Genomic DNA, 22,274 nt, shown 5'->3' with positions numbered 1-22,274 from the left:
GCAAATGGGATGGACACCAAGATCCATCTGGAAGCAGGTAAGACCCCTCAACACAGGCTCTACAGGCAGAGGACTAGCTATCCTGAGATGTCTGAGCACCAATGCCTCAGGAGGCTCAGGCTCTCACAGCAGGGAGCTGCTAACATCAGCATCCCCATGGTGCCAGACCACCTTCCCAGTGGACCAGGCAGGTATGCATTGCCAGTGGCCAACAAGGTGCCTGTCACTGGATGCTCACTCCCACCCACCTGCCATAACCCCATATCTCCGACTCTCTCCAAGTTGTGTGATCTCTTCTCCTACAAGCAGAAAAAGCAGGGAGGTGGAAGTGTTTGGAATGGCTTGTGTTCAGAGAAGTGAAGGACAACACTTCTGCGAAGTATGGGTGCTTGAAGGCAATAGGGTGAGTGTGAGTATAGGCTGCTTCGATAGGGATGCAAGGTTCCTGAAGAGAGAGAAATGAGTGAAACTGCAAGGTGTGTTATCATGAGGGGTGCTATGCAGGAGAATGCTGTGCAAGTCAGAGTGTGCATCCACTCACCAGTCAAGCCTCCTGAGGTCCTGGATCTTCCTGTCCACTGTCTCCAGGTTGAGGGAACACATTGCCACTGCTTACTTCCTTGGCCACTTCCATCCATGTCTGCTTGGTTGAAGAAACTGTCCTTTTCCTCCTGCCCTTGAGAGGCCTCACCTCACTGCAGCTCCTCAGCTGGACTTCCAACTAAGAGTGGGAGACCAGGGGTTCAGCTGTCCCTGGTCTCCTCACCATTCCTGTTGGTGTGGCAGCTTTAATTAGAAATCCTTCCTCTTGACAAAATGGCTGTGACATCCACTCGCCCTCCCTAATTGGTTGAGAAGCCCAGAGATCGGCTCTTAATTGGTTCACTCTGGCGAAGAGCAACCGGGAGGCCTGCTACTCCAGCGATCAGATTCACAACCCAAAAATGGTCCCAATTTCCAAAAGAAAACTAAAGTGAGAAGATTCCGCCCATCACAACTAAATATCACCTAAGAGAGGAGGCAATTGGTAGGCTTATGACAGTGACAGGCCCACAACACTGAATGTAACTCAGTACAGGATGGCATAATTGTGTACTCAGCCCCTTCCTCCAATCACACACCCATCAGTCCATTGACTTTTCAGGAGGGTGACAGATATGGTACTCCATATACACATAGCTCACTCAGGATGACCTCTCACTGCAGCCGAGAGTAGCCATTTAATAAAAATAGGTATCAGAATTTTACAGACATACAGATGTCAAAAGCCAGCAATTATAAAACAAATTACAACTTCAAAGAAGAAAACAAGTGAACATTTAACAGTCAACAATTAAAATACAAATGGGTATATCAATTATTAAGATACCCCTGCCATCAGCCCAGAATATTTACCGATGTTATTCCAGATGACAAACAGGCATAAAGAAGGCCAGATTAGACCACCACTCAGTGGAGCCCCCTGACTTTGGAGTGCCGTCAGCTTCTTTGGTCTGTACTAGTGAGCTGCCTGATACGCTGGTTAGTCAAAATGAACAACCTTCTTTATTTTATTGCGTGGTATTAGTGGCTGGAATACCAGACATCTGTGTCCAGTGGCAGATTTATCACTATGAAATATAAAAGCCTGTACGGTCAGCTGAGAGATAGTGAGGCTGGAGTGCATGCTGCTACTCAAGGTTCTTTGTTTAAGAATGTACACATGAAACTGATTTTAACTTAATTCAGTGTGTAGTATAAACAATCTAGCCCACCATCTTCATCTGTTTCTAGTTAAAGTGTAGCTTGTAAACTCAAACTAAAGGGATAATATGGCCTATATTTTGGTTTTAGTCCCATATTAGTTCATTTTAAAATTCTTTCTTGACTAAAGCCATCAAATCATTAAATGTGCCTGAATTTCCTGACTTGCAATAACGGTTCACAGTAAGGGAATCTAAGAAAGCAGATGCTTTTACTTGAGACAAAATAGCTTTGGTTGCCGTGTAAATGCTAGGCTGTGTGTCTGTCTGTATGCGTATAATATTTTATGTAAATAGTTTTTCACAGAACAAAAAAAAATTATTTATTTCTTTAGTGGTTTCAGATTCTTCCCTGTGACCCATACCAAAATGGGAACCTTTGTATTCTGGACAAAAAGTCCTTTCTTATTTAAAACCATATTTATTATAAAATGGACTGGCAGAATGTACATACACAATACTGTTTCATCCCTCAATGAAGTCAATTTGGAAAAGATTTTTTGTTTCTGAAATACAATGGTTTGTAAAAATTAGATGAATAAACAAGTACTACTCCAAAAATATATGTGTCTGCCTTTGTTTTATTTGCATGTGTTATGTGGATCATGAAGAAATTAAGGCTCACAGACTACACCTGGGCCTTCTTTCTTTAGGCTTCTTCAAATTTATTTGACCATAACTCAATAGGGTGAATTTTTAACTCATTGAAGGAGAAGGTAACTATGAGAAAATGAAATCTATGATCGGCATCAACTAACACAGTCTATTACAGGCAGAAACTAACTCAATAATCCATCACAGTTACTTATCTATATGTGGGCTATGCTGGGGGTGTTTATGCTTCACACGAGTCTCCTCCCACACTACTTTATCTAACCCAATCAACGTATCCTTATATTCCTTTCTGCCTCGTACACTTATCTATCTTTCCCTTAAATGTGTCTATGCTGTTCGCCTCAACTACTCCAAGCAAGTTGCATATTCTTACAACTCTCTGGGTAAAGATGTTTCTCCTGAATTCCTTATTGGATTTATAGAGTCTATCACAAGTACTCACGAACCTAGAGTCCATCATAAGTAGATTGTAACCTATAGAGTGCATCCCAAATAGCCGGGAACCTATAGGGTATATCACAAGTGGACATGATCACAACAACTTCTATTTACATAGAACCTTGAATGTAATAAAATGTTCCAAGGCGCTTCACAGGAGCGTTGTAAAGCAAAATTTGACACTGAGCCACATAGGGCAGATGGCTAAAAGCTTTGTCAAAGAGGTAGGTTTTACGGAGTGCCTTAAAGGAGGAAAGTGAGGTGGAGAGGTTTAGGGAGGGAATTCCAAAGCTTAGAGTCCAGGCAGCTGAAGGTATGGCCACCAATGGGGCAATTAAAATCTGGCATGCTCAAGAGATTGGAATTAGAGAAGCGCAGATATCTCGGAGGGTTGTGGGGATGCAGGAGATTACAGAGATCAGGGCAAGGCCAAGGAGGGATTTAATGACAAGGATGAACATTTTAAAATCAATGCCTTGCTTAACCGGAAGCCAATGTAGGTCTGTGAGCACTGGGGTAATGGGTGAAGAGAACGTGAAGCGAATTAGGACAGAGGCAACAGAGTTTTGGGTGACATCAAGTTTATGGAGGGTAGAGTGTGGGAGGCCAGTTAGGCGTGTATTGGAATAGTCAAGTCCAGAGATAACTAAGGCATGAAAGAGTTTCAGCAGCAGATGAGCTGAGCACAGCCAGAGTCAGGTGATGTTACAGAAGTGCAAATAGGCGGTGTGGTTGCGGGGTCAAATATGACATCAAGGCTGTGAAAAGTCTGGTTCAGCCTCAAACAATTGCCAGGGAGAGTGATGGAATCGGAGGCTAGGGACTGGAGTTTGTAGCGGGGACCAAAGAGAATGCCCTCGGACTTTGAATATTTAATAGGATGATATTTCAGCTCATCCAGCTCTGGATGTCAGATAAGAAGTCAGATAATTTCGCAACCATAAAGAGGTTGAAAGAGCTGGTGGTGGCGAGGTAGAGCTAGGTGTATTAAGCATACATGTGAAAAATGATGCTGGGTTTTCAGAACATGTCGCCAAAAGGCAGTTATCGAAGAGAAAAAGGAGGTGCCAAGGGTAGATAGGTCACAAGTAGACACAAACTGATACAGCCCATCACAACGAGGCAGAAACTGATAAAGTCCATCGCAAATAGACACAAACTGATACAGTCCATAACAAGTAGACACCAACTGATACAATCCGTCACAAGTAGACATTAACTGATACAGTCCGTCACAAGTAGACACTAACTGATACAGAACATCACAAGTAGATACTAACTGATACAGTCCATCACAAGTAGAAACTAACTGATACAGAACATCACAAGTAGATACTAACTGATACAGTCCATCACAAGTAGACACAAACTGATACAGAAAATCACAAGTAGATACTAACTGATACAGTCCATCACAAGTAGACACTAACTGATACAGTACATCACAAGTAGACACTAACTGATACAGTTCATCACAAGTAGACAATAACAGATACAGTCCATCACAAGTAGACACTAACTGATACAGAACATCACAAGTAGATACTAACTGATACAGTCCATCACAAGTAGACACTAACTGATACAGAATATCACAAGTAGATACTAACTGATACAGTCCATCACAAGTAGACACAAACTGTACAGAACATCACAAGTAGATACTAACTGATACAGTCCATCACAAGTAGACACTAACTGATACAGTCCATCACAAGTAGACACTAACTGATACAGTTCATCACAAGTAGACAATAACAGATACAGTCCATCACAAGTAGACACTAACTGATACAGAACATCACAAGTAGATACTAACTGATACAGTCCATCACAAGTAGACACTAACTGATACAGAATATCACAAGTAGATACTAACTGATACAGTCCATCACAAGTAGACACAAACTGTACAGAACATCACAAGTAGATACTAACTGATACAGTCCATCACAAGTAGACACTAACTGATACAGTTCATCACAAGTAGACAATAACAGACACAGTCCATCACAAGTAGACACTAACTGATACAGTACATCACAAGGAGACACCAACTGATACAGTCCATCACAAGTAGACACAAACTGATACAGTCCATCACAAGTAGACACAAACTGATACAGTCCATCACAAGTTGGTACCAACTGATACAGTCCATCACAAGTTGGCACAAACTGATACAGTCCATCACAAGTAGGAACCATCTGACAACAGTCCATCACAAGTTGGAACTAACTGACACAGTCCATCACAAGTAGGCACCAAGTGATAGAGTCCATCACAAGTAGGCACCATCTGGTACAGTCCATCACAAGTAGGAACTAACTGAGACAGTCCATCACAAGTAGGCACCATCTGGTACAGTCCATCACAAGTAGGAACTAACTGATACAGTCCATCACAAGTAGGAACTAACTGATACAGTCCATCACCAGTAGACATCAAATGATACAGTTCATCACAAGTAGACACCAACTGATACAGTGCATCACAAGTAGACACTAACTGATACAGTCCATCACAAGTAGACACTAACTGATACTGTCCATCACATGCAGACACCAACTGATACAGTCCATCACAAGTAGACACGAACTGATACAGTCCATCACAAGTAGGCACTAACTGATACAGTCCATCACAAGTAGGCACCAACTGATACAGTCCATCACAAGTAGACACTAACTGATACAGTCCATCACAAGTAGACACCAACTGATACAGTCCATCACAAGTAGACACTAACTGATACAGTCCATCACAAGTAGACACCAACAAATACAGTCCATCACAAGTAGACACTAACTGATACAGTTCATCACAAGTAGACACTAACTGATACAGTCCATCACAAGTAGACACTAACTGATACAGTACATCACAAGTAGACACCAACTGATACAGTCCATCACAAGTAGACACTAACTGATACAGTCCATCACAAGTAGGCACCAACTGATACAGTCCATCACAAGTAGACACTAACTGATACAGTCCATCACAAGTACACACTAACTGATACAGTCCATCACAAGTAGACAACAACTGATACAGTCCATCACAAGTAGACACTAACTGATACAGTACATCATAAGTAGACAACAACTGATACAGTCCATTACAAGTAGACACTAACTGATACAGTACATCACAAGTCGACACTAACTGATACAGTCCATCACAAGAAGACACTAACTGATACAGTACATCACAAGTATACACCAACTGATACAGTCCATCACAAGTAGACACTAACTGATACAGTCCATCACAAGTAGACACTAACTGATACAGTACATCACAAGTAGGAACTAACTGATACAGTCCATCACAAGTTGGCACTAACTGATACAGTCCATCACAAGTTGGCACTAACTGATACAGTCCATCACAAGTAGACACTAACTGATACAGTACATCACAAGTAGACACCAACTGATACAGTCCATCACAAGTAGACACTAACTGATACAGTCCATCACAAGTAGGAACTAACTGATACAGTCCATCACAAGTTGGCACTAACTGATACAGTCCATCACAAGTTGGCACGAACTGATACAGCCCATCACAACGAGGCAGAAACTGATAAAGTCCATCGCAAATAGACACAAACTGATACAGTCTTTAACAAGAAGACACTAACTGATAAAATCCGTCACAAGTAGATACTAACTGATACAGTCCATCACAAGTAGACACTAACTGATACAGAACATCACAAGTAGATACTAACTGATACAGTCCATCACAAGTAGATACTAACTGATACAGTCCATCACAAGTAGACACTAACTGATACAGTTCATCACAAGTAGACAATAACAGATACAGTCCATCACAAGTAGACACTAACTGATACAGTACATCACAAGTAGACACCAACCGATACAGTCCATCACAAGTAGACACTAACTGATACAGTACATCACAAGTAGACACCAACTGATACAGTCCATCACAAGGAGACACCAACTGATACAGTACATGACAAGTAGACACCAACTGATACAGTCCATCACAAGTAGACACAAACTGATACAGTCCATCACAAGTAGACACAAACTGATACAGTCCATCACAAGTTGGTACCAACTGATACAGTCCATCACAAGTTGGCACTAACTGATACAGTCCATCACAAGTAGGAACCATCTGACAACAGTCCATCACAAGTTGGAACTAACTGACACAGTCCATCACAAGTAGGCACCAAGTGATAGAGTCCATCACAAGTAGGCACCATCTGGTACAGTCCATCACAAGTAGGAACTAACTGAGACAGTCCATCACAAGTAGGCACCATCTGGTACAGTCCATCACAAGTAGGAACTAACTGATACAGTCCATCACAAGTAGGAACTAACTGATACAGTCCATCACCAGTAGACATCAAATGATACAGTTCATCACAAGTAGACACCAACTGATACAGTGCATCACAAGTAGACACTAACTGATACAGTCCATCTCAAGTAGACACTAACTGATACTGTCCATCACATGTAGACACCAACTGATACAGTCCATCACAAGTAGACACGAACTGATACAGTCCATCACAAGTAGGCACTAACTGATACAGTCCATCACAAGTAGGCACCAACTGATACAGTCCATCACAGGTAGACACTAACTGATACAGTCCATCACAAGTAGACACCAACTGATACAGTCCATCACAAGTAGACACTAACTGATACAGTCCATCACAAGTAGACACCAACAAATACAGTCCATCACAAGTAGACACTAACTGATACAGTTCATCACAAGTAGACACTAACTGATACAGTCCATCACAAGTAGACACTAACTGATACAGTACATCACAAGTAGACACCAACTGATACAGTCCATCACAAGTAGACACTAACTGATACAGTCCATCACAAGTAGGCACCAACTGATACAGTCCATCACAAGTAGACACTAACTGATACAGTCCATCACAAGTACACACTAACTGATACAGTCCATCACAAGTAGACAACAAGTGATACAGTCCATCACAAGTAGACACTAACTGATACAGTACATCATAAGTAGACAACAACTGATACAGTCCATTACAAGTAGACACTAACTGATACAGTACATCACAAGTCGACACTAACTGATACAGTCCATCACAAGAAGACACTAACTGATACAGTACATCACAAGTATACACCAACTGATACAGTCCATCACAAGTAGACACTAACTGATACAGTCCATCACAAGTAGACACTAACTGATACAGTACATCACAAGTAGGAACTAACTGATACAGTCCATCACAAGTTGGCACTAACTGATACAGTCCATCACAAGTTGGCACTAACTGATACAGTCCATCACAAGTAGACACTAACTGATACAGTACATCACAAGTAGACACGAACTGATACAGTCCATCACAAGTAGACACTAACTGATACAGTCCATCACAAGTAGGAACTAACTGATACAGTCCATCACAAGTTGGCACTAACTGATACAGTCCATCACAAGTTGGCACGAACTGATACAGCCCATCACAACGAGGCAGAAACTGATAAAGTCCATCGCAAATAGACACAAACTGATACAGTCCATAACAAGAAGACACCAACTGATAAAATCCGTCACAAGTAGACATTAACTGATACAGTCCGTCACAAGTAGACACTAACTGATACAGTACATCACAAGTAGACACGAACTGATACAGTACATCACAAGTAGACAATAACAGATACAGTCCATCACAAGTAGACACTAACTGATACAGAACATCACAAATAGATACTAACTGATACAGTCCATCACAAGTAGACACTAACTGATACAGAACATCACAAGTAGATACAAACTGATACAGTCCATCACAAGTAGACACAAACTGTACAGAACATCACAAGTAGATACTAACTGATACAGTCCATCACAAGTAGACACTAACTGATACAGTACATCACAAGTAGACACTAACTGATACAGTTCATCACAAGTAGACAATAACAGATACAGTCCATCACAAGTAGACACTAACTGATACAGTCCATCACAAGTAGACACTAACTGATACAGTACATTACAAGTCGACACCAACTGATACAGTACATCACAAGTAGACACAAACTGATACAGTCCATCACAAGTAGACACTAACTGATACAGTACATCACAAGTAGACACCAACTGATACAGTACATCACAAGTAGACACCAACTAATACAGTCCATCACAACTAGACACTAACTGATACAGTCCATCACAAGTAGACACAAACTGATACAGTCCATCACAAGTAGACACAAACTGTACAGAACATCACAAGTAGATACTAACTGATACAGTCCATCACAAGTAGACACTAACTGATACAGTACATCACAAGTAGACACTAACTGATACAGTTCATCACAAGTAGACAATAACAGATACAGTCCATCACAAGTAGACACTAACTGATACAGTACATCACAAGTAGACACCATCCGATACAGTCCATCACAAGTAGACACTAACTGATACAGTACATCACAAGTAGACACCAACTGATACAGTCCATCACAAGTAGACACTAACTGATACAGTACATGACAAGTAGACACCAACTGATACAGTCCATCACAAGTAGACACAAACTGATACAGTCCATCACAAGTAGACACAAACTGAAACAGTCCATCACAAGTTGGTACTAACTGATACAGTCCATCACAAGTTGGCACTAACTGATACAGTCCATCACAAGTAGACACTAACTGATACAGTACATTACAAGTCGACACCAACTGATACAGTACATCACAAGTAGACACAAACTGATACAGTCCATCACAAGTAGACACTAACTGATACAGTACATCACAAGTAGACACCAACTGATACAGTACATCACAAGTAGACACCAACTGATACAGTCCATCACAACTAGACACTAACTGATACAGTCCATCACAAGTAGACACAAACTGATACAGTCCATCACAAGTAGACACAAACTGTACAGAACATCACAAGTAGATACTAACTGATACAGTCCATCACAAGTAGACACTAACTGATACAGTACATCACAAGTAGACACTAACTGATACAGTTCATCACAAGTAGACAATAACAGATACAGTCCATCACAAGTAGACACTAACTGATACAGTACATCACAAGTAGACACCAACCGATACAGTCCATCACAAGTAGACACTAACTGATACAGTACATCACAAGTAGACACCAACTGATACAGTCCATCACAAGTAGACACTAACTGATACAGTACATGACAAGTAGACACCAACTGATACAGTCCATCACAAGTAGACACAAACTGATACAGTCCATCACAAGTAGACACAAACTGATACAGTCCATCACAAGTTGGTACTAACTGATACAGTCCATCACAAGTTGGCACTAACTGATACAGTCCATCACAAGTAGGAACCATCTGACAACAGTCCATCACAAATTGGAACGAACTGACACAGTCCATCACAAGTAGGCACCAAGTGATAGAGTCCATCACAAGTAGGCACCATCTGGTACAGTCCATCACAAGTAGGAACTAACTGATACAGTCCATCACAAGTAGGCACCATCAGGTACAGTCCATCACAAGTAGACACAAACTGATACAGTCCATCACAAGTAGACACAAACTGTACAGAACATCACAAGTAGATACTAACAGATACAGTCCATCACAAGTAGACACTAACTGATACAGTACATCACAAGTAGACACTAACTGATACAGTTCATCACAAGTAGACAATAACAGATACAGTCCATCACAAGTAGACACTAACTGATACAGTACATCACAAGTAGACACCAACCGATACAGTCCATCACAAGTAGACACTAACTGATACAGTACATCACAAGTAGACACCAACTGATACAGTCCATCACAAGTAGACACTAACTGATACAGTACATGACAAGTAGACACGAACTGATACAGTCCATCACAAGTAGACACTAACTGATACAGTCCATCACAAGTAGGAACTAACTGATACAGTCCATCACAAGTTGGCACTAACTGATACAGTCCATCACAAGTTGGCACGAACTGATACAGCCCATCACAACGAGGCAGAAACTGATAAAGTCCATCGCAAATAGACACAAACTGATACAGTCCATAACAAGAAGACACCAACTGATAAAATCCGTCACAAGTAGACATTAACTGATACAGTCCGTCACAAGTAGACACTAACTGATACAGTACATCACAAGTAGACACGAACTGATACAGTACATCACAAGTAGACAATAACAGATACAGTCCATCACAAGTAGACACTAACTGATACAGAACATCACAAATAGATACTAACTGATACAGTCCATCACAAGTAGACACTAACTGATACAGAACATCACAAGTAGATACAAACTGATACAGTCCATCACAAGTAGACACAAACTGTACAGAACATCACAAGTAGATACTAACTGATACAGTCCATCACAAGTAGACACTAACTGATACAGTACATCACAAGTAGACACTAACTGATACAGTTCATCACAAGTAGACAATAACAGATACAGTTCATCACAAGTAGACAATAACTGATACAGTCCATCACAAGTAGACACTAACTGATACAGTACATCACAAGTAGACACCAACTGATACAGTACATCACAAGTAGACACCAACTGATACAGTCCATCACAACTAGACACTAACTGATACAGTCCATCACAAGTAGACACAAACTGATACAGTCCATCACAAGTAGACACAAACTGCACAGAACATCACAAGTAGATACTAACTGATACAGTCCATCACAAGTAGACACTAACTGATACAGTACATCACAAGTAGACACTAACTGATACAGTTCATCACAAGTAGACAATAACAGATACAGTCCATCACAAGTAGACACTAACTGATACAGTACATCACAAGTAGACACCAACCGATACAGTCCATCACAAGTAGACACTAACTGATACAGTACATCACAAGTAGACACCAACTGATACAGTCCATCACAAGTAGACACTAACTGATACAGTACATGACAAGTAGACACCAACTGATACAGTCCATCACAAGTAGAGACAAACTGATACAGTCCATCACAAGTAGACACAAACTGAAACAGTCCATCACAAGTTGGTACTAACTGATACAGTCCATCACAAGTTGGCACTAACTGATACAGTCCATCACAAGTAGACACTAACTGATACAGTACATTACAAGTCGACACCAACTGATACAGTACATCACAAGTAGACACAAACTGATACAGTCCATCACAAGTAGACACTAACTGATACAGTACATCACAAGTAGACACCAACTGATACAGTACATCACAAGTAGACACCAACTGATACAGTCCATCACAACTAGACACTAACTGATACAGTCCATCACAAGTAGACACAAACTGTACAGAACATCACAAGTAGATACTAACTGATACAGTCCATCACAAGTAGACACTAACTGATACAGTACATCACAAGTAGACACTAACTGATACAGTTCATCACAAGTAGACAATAACAGATACAGTCCATCACAAGTAGACACTAACTGATACAGTACATCACAAGTAGACACCAACCGATACAGTCCATCACAAGTAGACACTAACTGATACAGTACATTACAAGTAGACACCAACTGATACAGTCCATCACAAGTAGACACTAACTGATACAGTACATCACAAGTCGACACCAACTGATACAGTCCATCACAAGTAGACACTAACTGATACAGTACATCACAAGTAGACACCAACTGAAACAGTCCATCACAAGTAGACACTAACTGATACAGTACATCATAAGTAGACACCAACTAATACAGTCCATCAGAAGTAGACACAAACTGATACAGTCCATCACAAGTTGGTACTAACTGATACAGTCCATCACAAGTAGGAACCATCTGACAACAGTCCATCACAAGTTGGAACGAACTGACACAGTCCATCACAAGTAGGCACCAACTGATAGAGTCCATCACAAGTAGACACTATCTGATATAGTCCATCACAAGTAGACACTAACTGATACTGTCCATCACATGTAGACACTAACTGACACAGTTCATCACAAGTAGACACTAACTGATACAGTCCATCACAAGTAGACACTAACTGAAACAGTATATCACAAGTAGACACCAACTGATACAGTCCATCACAAGTAGACACTAACTGATACAGTCCATCACCAGTAGACATCAAATGATACAGTACATCACAAGTAGACACTAACTGATACTGTCCATCACATGTAGACACTAACTGATGCAGTACATCACAAGTAGACACCAACTGATACAGTCCATCACAAGTAGACACTAACTGATACAGTCCATCACCAGTAGACATCAAATGATACAGTACATCACAAGTAGACACTAACTGATACAGTCCATCACAAGTAGACACTAACTGATACTGTCCATCACATGTAGACACTAACTGATAAAGTTCATCACAAGTAGACACTAACTGATACAGTACATCACAAGTAGACACCAACTGATACAGTCCATCACAAGTAGACACTAACTGATACAGTACATCATAAGTAGACACAAACTGATATAGTACATCACAAGTCGACAATAAGTGATACAGTACATCATAAGTCGACACTAACTGATACAGTTCATCACAAGTAGACAATAACAGATGCAGTCCATCACAAGTAGACACTAACTGATACAGAACATCACAAGTAGATACTAACTGATACAGTCCATCACAAGTAGACACTAACTGATACAGAACATCACAAGTAGATACTAACTGATACAGTCCATCACAAGTAGACACTAACTGATACAGAATATCACAAGTAGATACTAACTGATACAGTCCATCACAAGTAGACACAAACTGTACAGAACATCACAAGTAGATACTAACTGATACAGTCCATCACAAGTAGACAATAACTGATACAGTACATCACAAGTAGACACTAACTGATACAGTTCATTACAAGTAGACAATGACAGATACAGTCCATCACAAGTAGACACTAACTGATACAGTACATCACAAGTAGACACCAACCGATACAGTCCATCACAAGTAGACACTAACTGATACAGTACATCACAAGTAGACACCAACTGATACAGTCCATCACAAGTAGACACTAACTGATACAGTACATTACAAGTAGACACCAACTGATACAGTCCATCACAAGTAGACACAAACTGATACAGTCCATCACAAGTAGACACAAACTGATACAGTCCATCACAAGTTGGTACTAACTGATACAGTCCATCACAAGTTGGCACTAACTGATACAGTCCATCACAAGTAGGAACCATCTGACAACAGTCCATCACAAGTTGGAACTAACTGACACAGTCCATCACAAGTAGGCACCAACTGATAGAGTCCATCACAAGTAGGCACCATCTGGTACAGTCCATCACAAGTAGGAACGAACTGATACAGTCCATCACAAGTAGGCACCATCTGGTACAGTCCATCACAAGTAGGAACTAACTGATAGAGTCCATCACAAGTAGGCACCATCTGGTACAGTCCATCACAAGTAGGAACTAACTGATACAGTCCATCACAAGTAGGAACTAACTGATACAGTCCATCACCAGTAGACATGATACAGTACATCACAAGTAGATACCAACTGATACAGTGCATCACAAGTAGACACTAACTGATACAGTCCATCACAAGTACACACTAACTGATACTGTCCATCACATGAAGACACCAACTGATAAGGTCCATCACAAGTAGACACTAACTGATACAGTCCATCACAAGTAGGCACTAACTGATACAGTCCATCACAAGTAGGCACCAACTGATACAGTCCATCACAAGTAGACACTAACTGATACAGTCCATCACAAGTACACACTAACTGATACAGTCCATCACAAGTAGACACCAACTGATACAGTCCATCACAAGTAGACACTAACTGATACAGTTCATCACAAGTAGACACTAACTGATACAGTCCATCACAAGTAGACACTAACTGATACAGTACATCACAAGTAGACACAAACTGATACAGTCCATCACAAGTAGACACTAACTGATACGATGCATCACAAGTTGGCACCAAATGATACAGTCCATTACAAGTTGGCACTAACTGATACAGTCCATCACAAGTAGACACTAACTGATACAGTCCATCACAATTTGGCACTAACTGATACAGTCCATCACAAGTAGGCACCAACTGATAGAGTCCATCACAAGTTGGCACTAACTGATACAAGTCCATCACAAGTGGGCACCAACTGATAGAGTCCATCACAAGTAGGCACCATCTGGTACTGTCCATCACAAGTAGGAACTAACTGATACAGTCCATCACAAGTTGGCACTAACTGATACAGTCCATCACAAGTAGGAACAAACTGATACAGTCCATCACAAGTAGACACCAACTGATACAGTCCATCACAAGTAGGCATGAACTGATACAGTCCATCACAAGTAGACATGAACTGATACGATGCCTCACAAGGAGGCACCAAATGATATAATCCATCACAAGTTGACACGAATTGCTACAGTCCATCACAAGTAGTCACTAACTGATACAGTCCATCACAAGTAGACACCAAATGATATATCCATCACAAGTAGACACTAACTGATACGTTGCATCACAAGTAGGCACCAAATGATACAGTCCATCACAAGTTGGCACGAACTGATACAGTCCATCACAAGTAGACACTAACTGATACAGTCCATCACAAGTAGACACAAACTGATACAGTCCATCACAGGTAGGAACTAACTGATACAGTCCATCACAAGTAGACACTAACTGATACAGTGCATCACAAGAAGGCACTAACTTATACAGTCCATCACAAGTAGACACAAACTGATACAATCCATCACAAGTAGGAACTAACTGATGCAGTCCATCAAAAGTTGGCACTAACTGATACAGTCCATCACAAGTAGGAACTAACTGATACAGTCCATCACAAGTAGACACTAACAGATACAGTGCATCACAAGTAGGCACTAACTGATACAGTCCATCACAAGTAGACACAAACTGATACAGTCCATCACAAGTAGGAACTAACTGATACAGTCCATCAAAAGTTGGCACTAACTGATACAGTCCATCACAAGTAGGAACTAACTGATACAGTCCATCACAAGTAGACACAAACTGATACAGTCCATCACAAGTAGGAACTAACTGATACAGTCCATCACAAGTAGACACAAACTGATACAGTCCATCACAAGGAGACACAAACTGATACAGTCCATCACAAGTAGACACAAACTGATACAGTCCATCACAAGTAGACACTAACTGATACAGTCCATCACAAGTAGACACCAAATGATATATCCATCACAAGTAGACACTAACAGATACGATGCATCACAAGTAGGCACCAAATGATACAGTCCATTACAAGTTGGCACTAACTGATACAGTCCATCACAAGTAGACACTAACTGATACAGTCCATCACAAGTTGGCACTAACTGATACAGTCCATCACAAGTCGGCACCAACTGATAGAGTCCATCACAAGTTGGCACTAACTGATACAAGTCCATCACAAGTAGGCACCAACTGATAGAGTCCATCACAAGTAGGCACCATCTGGTACAGTCCATCACAAGTTGGCACTAACTGACACAGTCCATCACAAGTAGGAATTAACTGATACAGTCCATCACAATTAGACACCAACTGATACAGTCCATCACAAGTAGACACAAACTGATACAGTCCATCACAGGTCGGAACTAACTGATACAGTCCATCACAAGTAGACACTAACTGATACAGTGCATCACAAGAAGGCACTAACTGTTCCAGTCCATCACAAGTAGACACAAACTGATACAGTCCATCACAAGTAGCAACTAACTGATACAGTCCATCAAAAGTTGGCACTAACTGATACAGTCCATCACAAGTAGGAACTAACTGATACAGTCCATCACAAGTAGACACTAACAGATACAGTGCATCACAAGTAGGCACTAACTGATACAGTCCATCACAAGTAGGAACTAACTGATACAGTCCATCACAATTAGCACAAACTGATACAGTCCATCACAATCAGACACAAACTGATACAGTACATCACAAGTAGACACAAACTGATGCAGTCCATCACAAGTTGGCACTGATACAGTCCATCACAAGTAGGCACCAACTGATAGAGTCCATCACAGGTAGGCACCATCTGGTACAGTCTACCACAAGTAGCAACTAACTGGTACAGCCCATCACAAGTAGGCACCATCTGGTACAGTCCATCACAAGTAGACATGAACTGACACGGTGCATCACAAGTAGGCACCAAATGATACAATCCATCACAAGTTGACACGAACTGACACAGTCCATCACAAGTAGACACTAACTGATACAGTCCATCACAAGTCGACACCAAATGATACAGTCCATCACAAGTAGACATGAACTGATACAGTCCATCACAAGTAGACATGAACTGATACAGTGCATCACAAGGAGGCACCAAATGATACAATCCATCAAAAGTTGACACGAACTGATACAGTCCATCACAAGTGGGCACTAACTGATCCAGTCCATCACAAGGAGACACCAAATGATATATCCATCACAAGTAGATACTAACTGATATGATGCATCACAAGTTGGCACCAAATGATACAGTCCATTACAAGTTGGCACTAACTGATACAGTCCATCACAAGTAGACACTAACTGATACAGTCCATCACAAGTTGGCATGAACTGATACAGTCCATCACAAGTAGGCACCAACTGATATAGTCCATCACAAGTTGGCACTAACTGATATAGTCCATCACAAGTTGGCACTAACTGATACAGTCCATCACAAGTAGGCACCAACTGATATAGTCCATCACAAGTTGGCACTAACTGATACAAGCCCATCACAAGTAGGCACCAACTGATAGAGTCCATCACAAGTCGGCACCATCTGGTACAGTCCATCACAAGTAGGAACTAACTGATACAGTCCATCACAAGATGGCACTAACTGATACAGTCCATCACAAGTAGGAACTAACTGATACAGTCCATCACAATAGACAACAACTGATACAGTCCATCACAAGTAGGCACCAACTGATAGAGTCCATCACAAGTAGGCACCATCTGGTACAGTCCATCACAAGTAGGAACTAACTGATACAGTCCATCACCAGTTGGCACTAACTGATACAGTCCATCACAAGTTGGCACCAACTGATAGAGACCATCACAAGTAGGCAACATCTGGTACACTCTATCACAAGTCGGAACTAACTAATTCAGTCCATCACAAGTAGACACCAACTGATACAGTGCATCACAAGTAGACACTAACTGATACAGTCCATCACAAGTAGACACTAACTGATACAGTCAATTACAAGTTGGCACTAACTGATACAGTCCATCACAAGTAGGAACTAACTGATGCAGTCCATCACCAGTTGGCACTAACTGAGACAGTCCATCACACGTAGGCACTAACTGATACAGTCCATCACACGTAGGCACTAACTGATACAGTCCATCACAAGTAGGAACTAACTGATACAGTCCATCACAAGTTGGCACCAACTGATAGAGTCCATCACAAGTAGGCAACATCTGGTACACTCTATCACAAGTCGGAACTAACTAATTCAGTCCATCACAAGTAGACACCAACTGATACAGTGCATCACAAGTAGGCACCATCTGGTACAGTCCATCACAAGTAGGAACTAATTGATACAGTCCATCACAAGTTGGCACTACCTGAGACAGTCCATCACAAGATGGCACTAACTGATCCAGTCCATAAAAAGTCGGCACCAACTGATAGAGTCCATCACAAGTAGGCACCATCTGGTACAGTCCATCACAAGTAGGAACTAACTGATCCAGTCCATAAAAAGTCGGCACCAACTGATAGAGTCCATCACAAGTAGGCACCATCTGGTACAGTCCATCACAAGTAGGAACTAACTGATACAGTCCATCACAAGTAGGCACCATCTGGTACAGTCCATCACAAGTCGGAACTAACTGAAACAGTCCATCACAAGTAGGCACCAACTGATACAGTCCATCACAAGTAGGCACCAAATGATACAATCCATCACAAGTTGACACGAACAGCTACAGTCCATCACAAGTAGACACTAACTGATACAGTCCATCACAAGTAGAAACTAACTGCTACAGTCGATCACAAGTAGGAACTAACTGATAAAGTCCATCACAAGTAGACCCAATCTGATACAGTCCATCACAATTTGGCACCAAATGATAAATTCATCACAAGTAGACACTAACTGATACGATGCATCACAAGTAGGAACGAACTGATACAGTCCATCACAAGTAGACACTAACTGATACAGTGCATCACTAGTAGGCACTAACTGATACAGTCCATCACAAGTAGGCACAAACTGATAGAGTCCATCACAGGTAGACACAAACTGATACAGTGCATCACAAGTAGGCACTAACTGATATAGTCCATCACAAGTAGGCAAAAACTGATACAGTCCATCACAAGTAGACACAAACTGATACAGTCCATCACAAGTAGGAACTAACTGATACAGTCCATCACAAGTAGACACTAACTGATACAGTGCATCACTAGTAGGCACTAACTGATACAGTCCATCACAGGTAGGAACTAACTGATACAGTCCATCACAAGTAGACACTAACTGATACAGTGCATGACAAGTAGGCACTAACTGATACAGTCCATCACAAGTAGGCAAAAACTGATACAGTCCATCACAAGTAGACACAAACTGATACAGTCCAACACAAGTAGGAACTAACTGATACAGTCCATCAAAAGTTGGCACAAACTGATACAGTCCATCACAAGTAGACACAAACTGATACAGTCCATCACAAGTAGGAACTAACTGATACAGTCCATCACAAGTTGGCACTCACTGATACAGTCCATCACAAGTAGGCACCAACTGACAGAGTCCATCACAAGTAGGCACCATCTGGTACAGTCCATCACAAGTAGGAACTAACTGATACAGTCCATCACCAGTTGGCACTAACTGATACAGTCCATCACAAGTAGGAACTAACTGATTACAGTCCATCACAAGTTGGCACCAACTGATAGAGTCCATCACAAGTAGGCAACATCTGGTACACTCTATCACAAGTCGGAACTAACTAATTCAGTCCATCACAAGTAGACACCAACTGATACAGTGCATCACAAGTAGGCACCATCTGGTACAGTCCATCACAAGTAGGAACTAATTGATACAGTCCATCACAAGTTGGCACTACCTGAGACAGTCCATCACAAGTTGGCACTAACTGATCCAGTCCATAAAAAGTCGGCACCAACTGATAGAGTCCATCACAAGTAGGCACCATCTGGTACAGTCCATCACAAGTAGGAACTAACTGATACAGTCCATCACAAGTAGGCACCATCTGGTACAGTCCATCACAAGTAGGAACTAACTGATACAGTCCATCACAAGTAGGCACCAACTGATACAGTCCATCACAAGTAGGCACCATCTGGTACAGTCCATCACAGGTAGGAACTAACTGATACAGTCCATCACAAGTAGACACAAACTGATACAGTCCATCACAAGTAGGAACTATCTGACAAAAGTCCATCACGAGTAGGCAGTAAATAACACACTCCATCACAAGTAGGCACGGTTACAGTCCATCACATGGAGGTACTAACTGATGCAGTCCATCACAAGTAGAAACTAACTGATACCGTCCATCACAAGTCGACACCAACTGATACAGTGCATCACAAGTAGGCACCAAATGATACAATCCATCACAAGTTGACACGAACTGATACAGTCCATCACAAGTAGACACTAACTGATACAGTCCATCACAAGTAGACACTAACTGCTACAGTCGATCACAAGTAGGAACTAACTGATAAAGTCCATCACAAGTAGACCCAATCTGATACAGTCCATCACAATTAGGCACCAAATGATAAATCCATCACAAGTAGACACTAACTGATACGATGCATCACAAGTAGGCACCAAATGATACAGTCCATCACAAGTTGGCACTAACTGATACAGTCCATCACAGGTAGGAACTAACTGATACAGTCCATCACAAGTAGACACTAACTGATACAGTGCATCACAAGTAGGCACTAACTGATACAGTCCATCACAAGTAGGCACAAACTGATACAGTCCATCACAAGTAGACACAAACTGATACAGTCCATCACAAGTAGGATCTAACTGATACAGTCCATCAAAAGTTGGCACTAACTGATACAGTCCATCACAAGTAGGAACTAACTGATACAGTCCATCACAAGTAAAAACTAACTGATACAGTGCATCAGAAATAGATATTAACTGATCCAGCCCATCACAATTCGGAACTAACTGATGCAGTCCATCACAAGTAGACACAAACTGATACAGTCCATCACAAGTAGACACAAACTGATACAGTCCATCACAAGTAGGAACTAACTGATACAGTCCATCACAAGTTGGCACTAACTGATAATGTCCATCACAAGTAGGAACTAACTGATACAGTCCATCAAATGTGGACACAAAATGATACGGTCCATCACAAGTAGGAACTAACTGATACAGTCCATCACAAGTAGGCACCAACTGATAGAGTCCATCACAAGTAGGCACCATCTGGTGCAGTCCATCACAAGTAGGAACTAACTGATACAGTCCATCACCAGTAGACACAAACTGATACAGTACATCACATGTTGGCACTAACTGATACAGTCCATCACAAGTAGGAACTAACTGATACACTCCATCACAAGTAGACACAAACTGATACAGTCCATCACAGGTAGGAACTAACTAATACAGTCCATCACAAGTTGGCACTGAATGAGACAGTCCATTACAAGTAGGAACTAACTGATACAGTCCATCACAAGTAGACACAAACTGATACAGTCCATCACAAGCAGACACAAACTGATACAGTCCATCACAAGTTGGCACTAACTGATACAGTCCATCACAAGTCGGAACTAACTGATACAGTCCATCACAAGTTGGCACTAACTGATACAGTCCATCACAAGTAGGAACTATCTGACAACAGTCCATCACAAGTAAGAACAAACTGATACAGTCCATCACAAGTTGGTACTAAATGATACAGTCCATCACAAGTAGGCACCAACTGATAGAGTCCATCACAAGTTGGCACTAACTGATTCAGTCCATTACAAGTAGGAACTAACTGATACAGTCCATCACAAGTAGACACTAACTGATTCAGTCCATCACAAGTGGACACAAACTGATACAGTCCATCACAAGTAGACACTAACTGATACAGTGCATCACTAGTAGGCACTAACTGATACAGTCCATCAAATGTGGACACAAAATGATACGGTCCATCACAAGTAGGAACTAACTGATACAGTCCATCACAAGTAGGCACCAACTGATAGAG

The sequence above is a fragment of the Heterodontus francisci genome, chromosome 16 (genome assembly GCF_036365525.1).
Source record: "Heterodontus francisci isolate sHetFra1 chromosome 16, sHetFra1.hap1, whole genome shotgun sequence".
In the NCBI taxonomy this organism is placed as follows: domain Eukaryota; kingdom Metazoa; phylum Chordata; class Chondrichthyes; order Heterodontiformes; family Heterodontidae; genus Heterodontus; species Heterodontus francisci.
Note: the sequence above shows the minus strand (reverse complement) of the source record.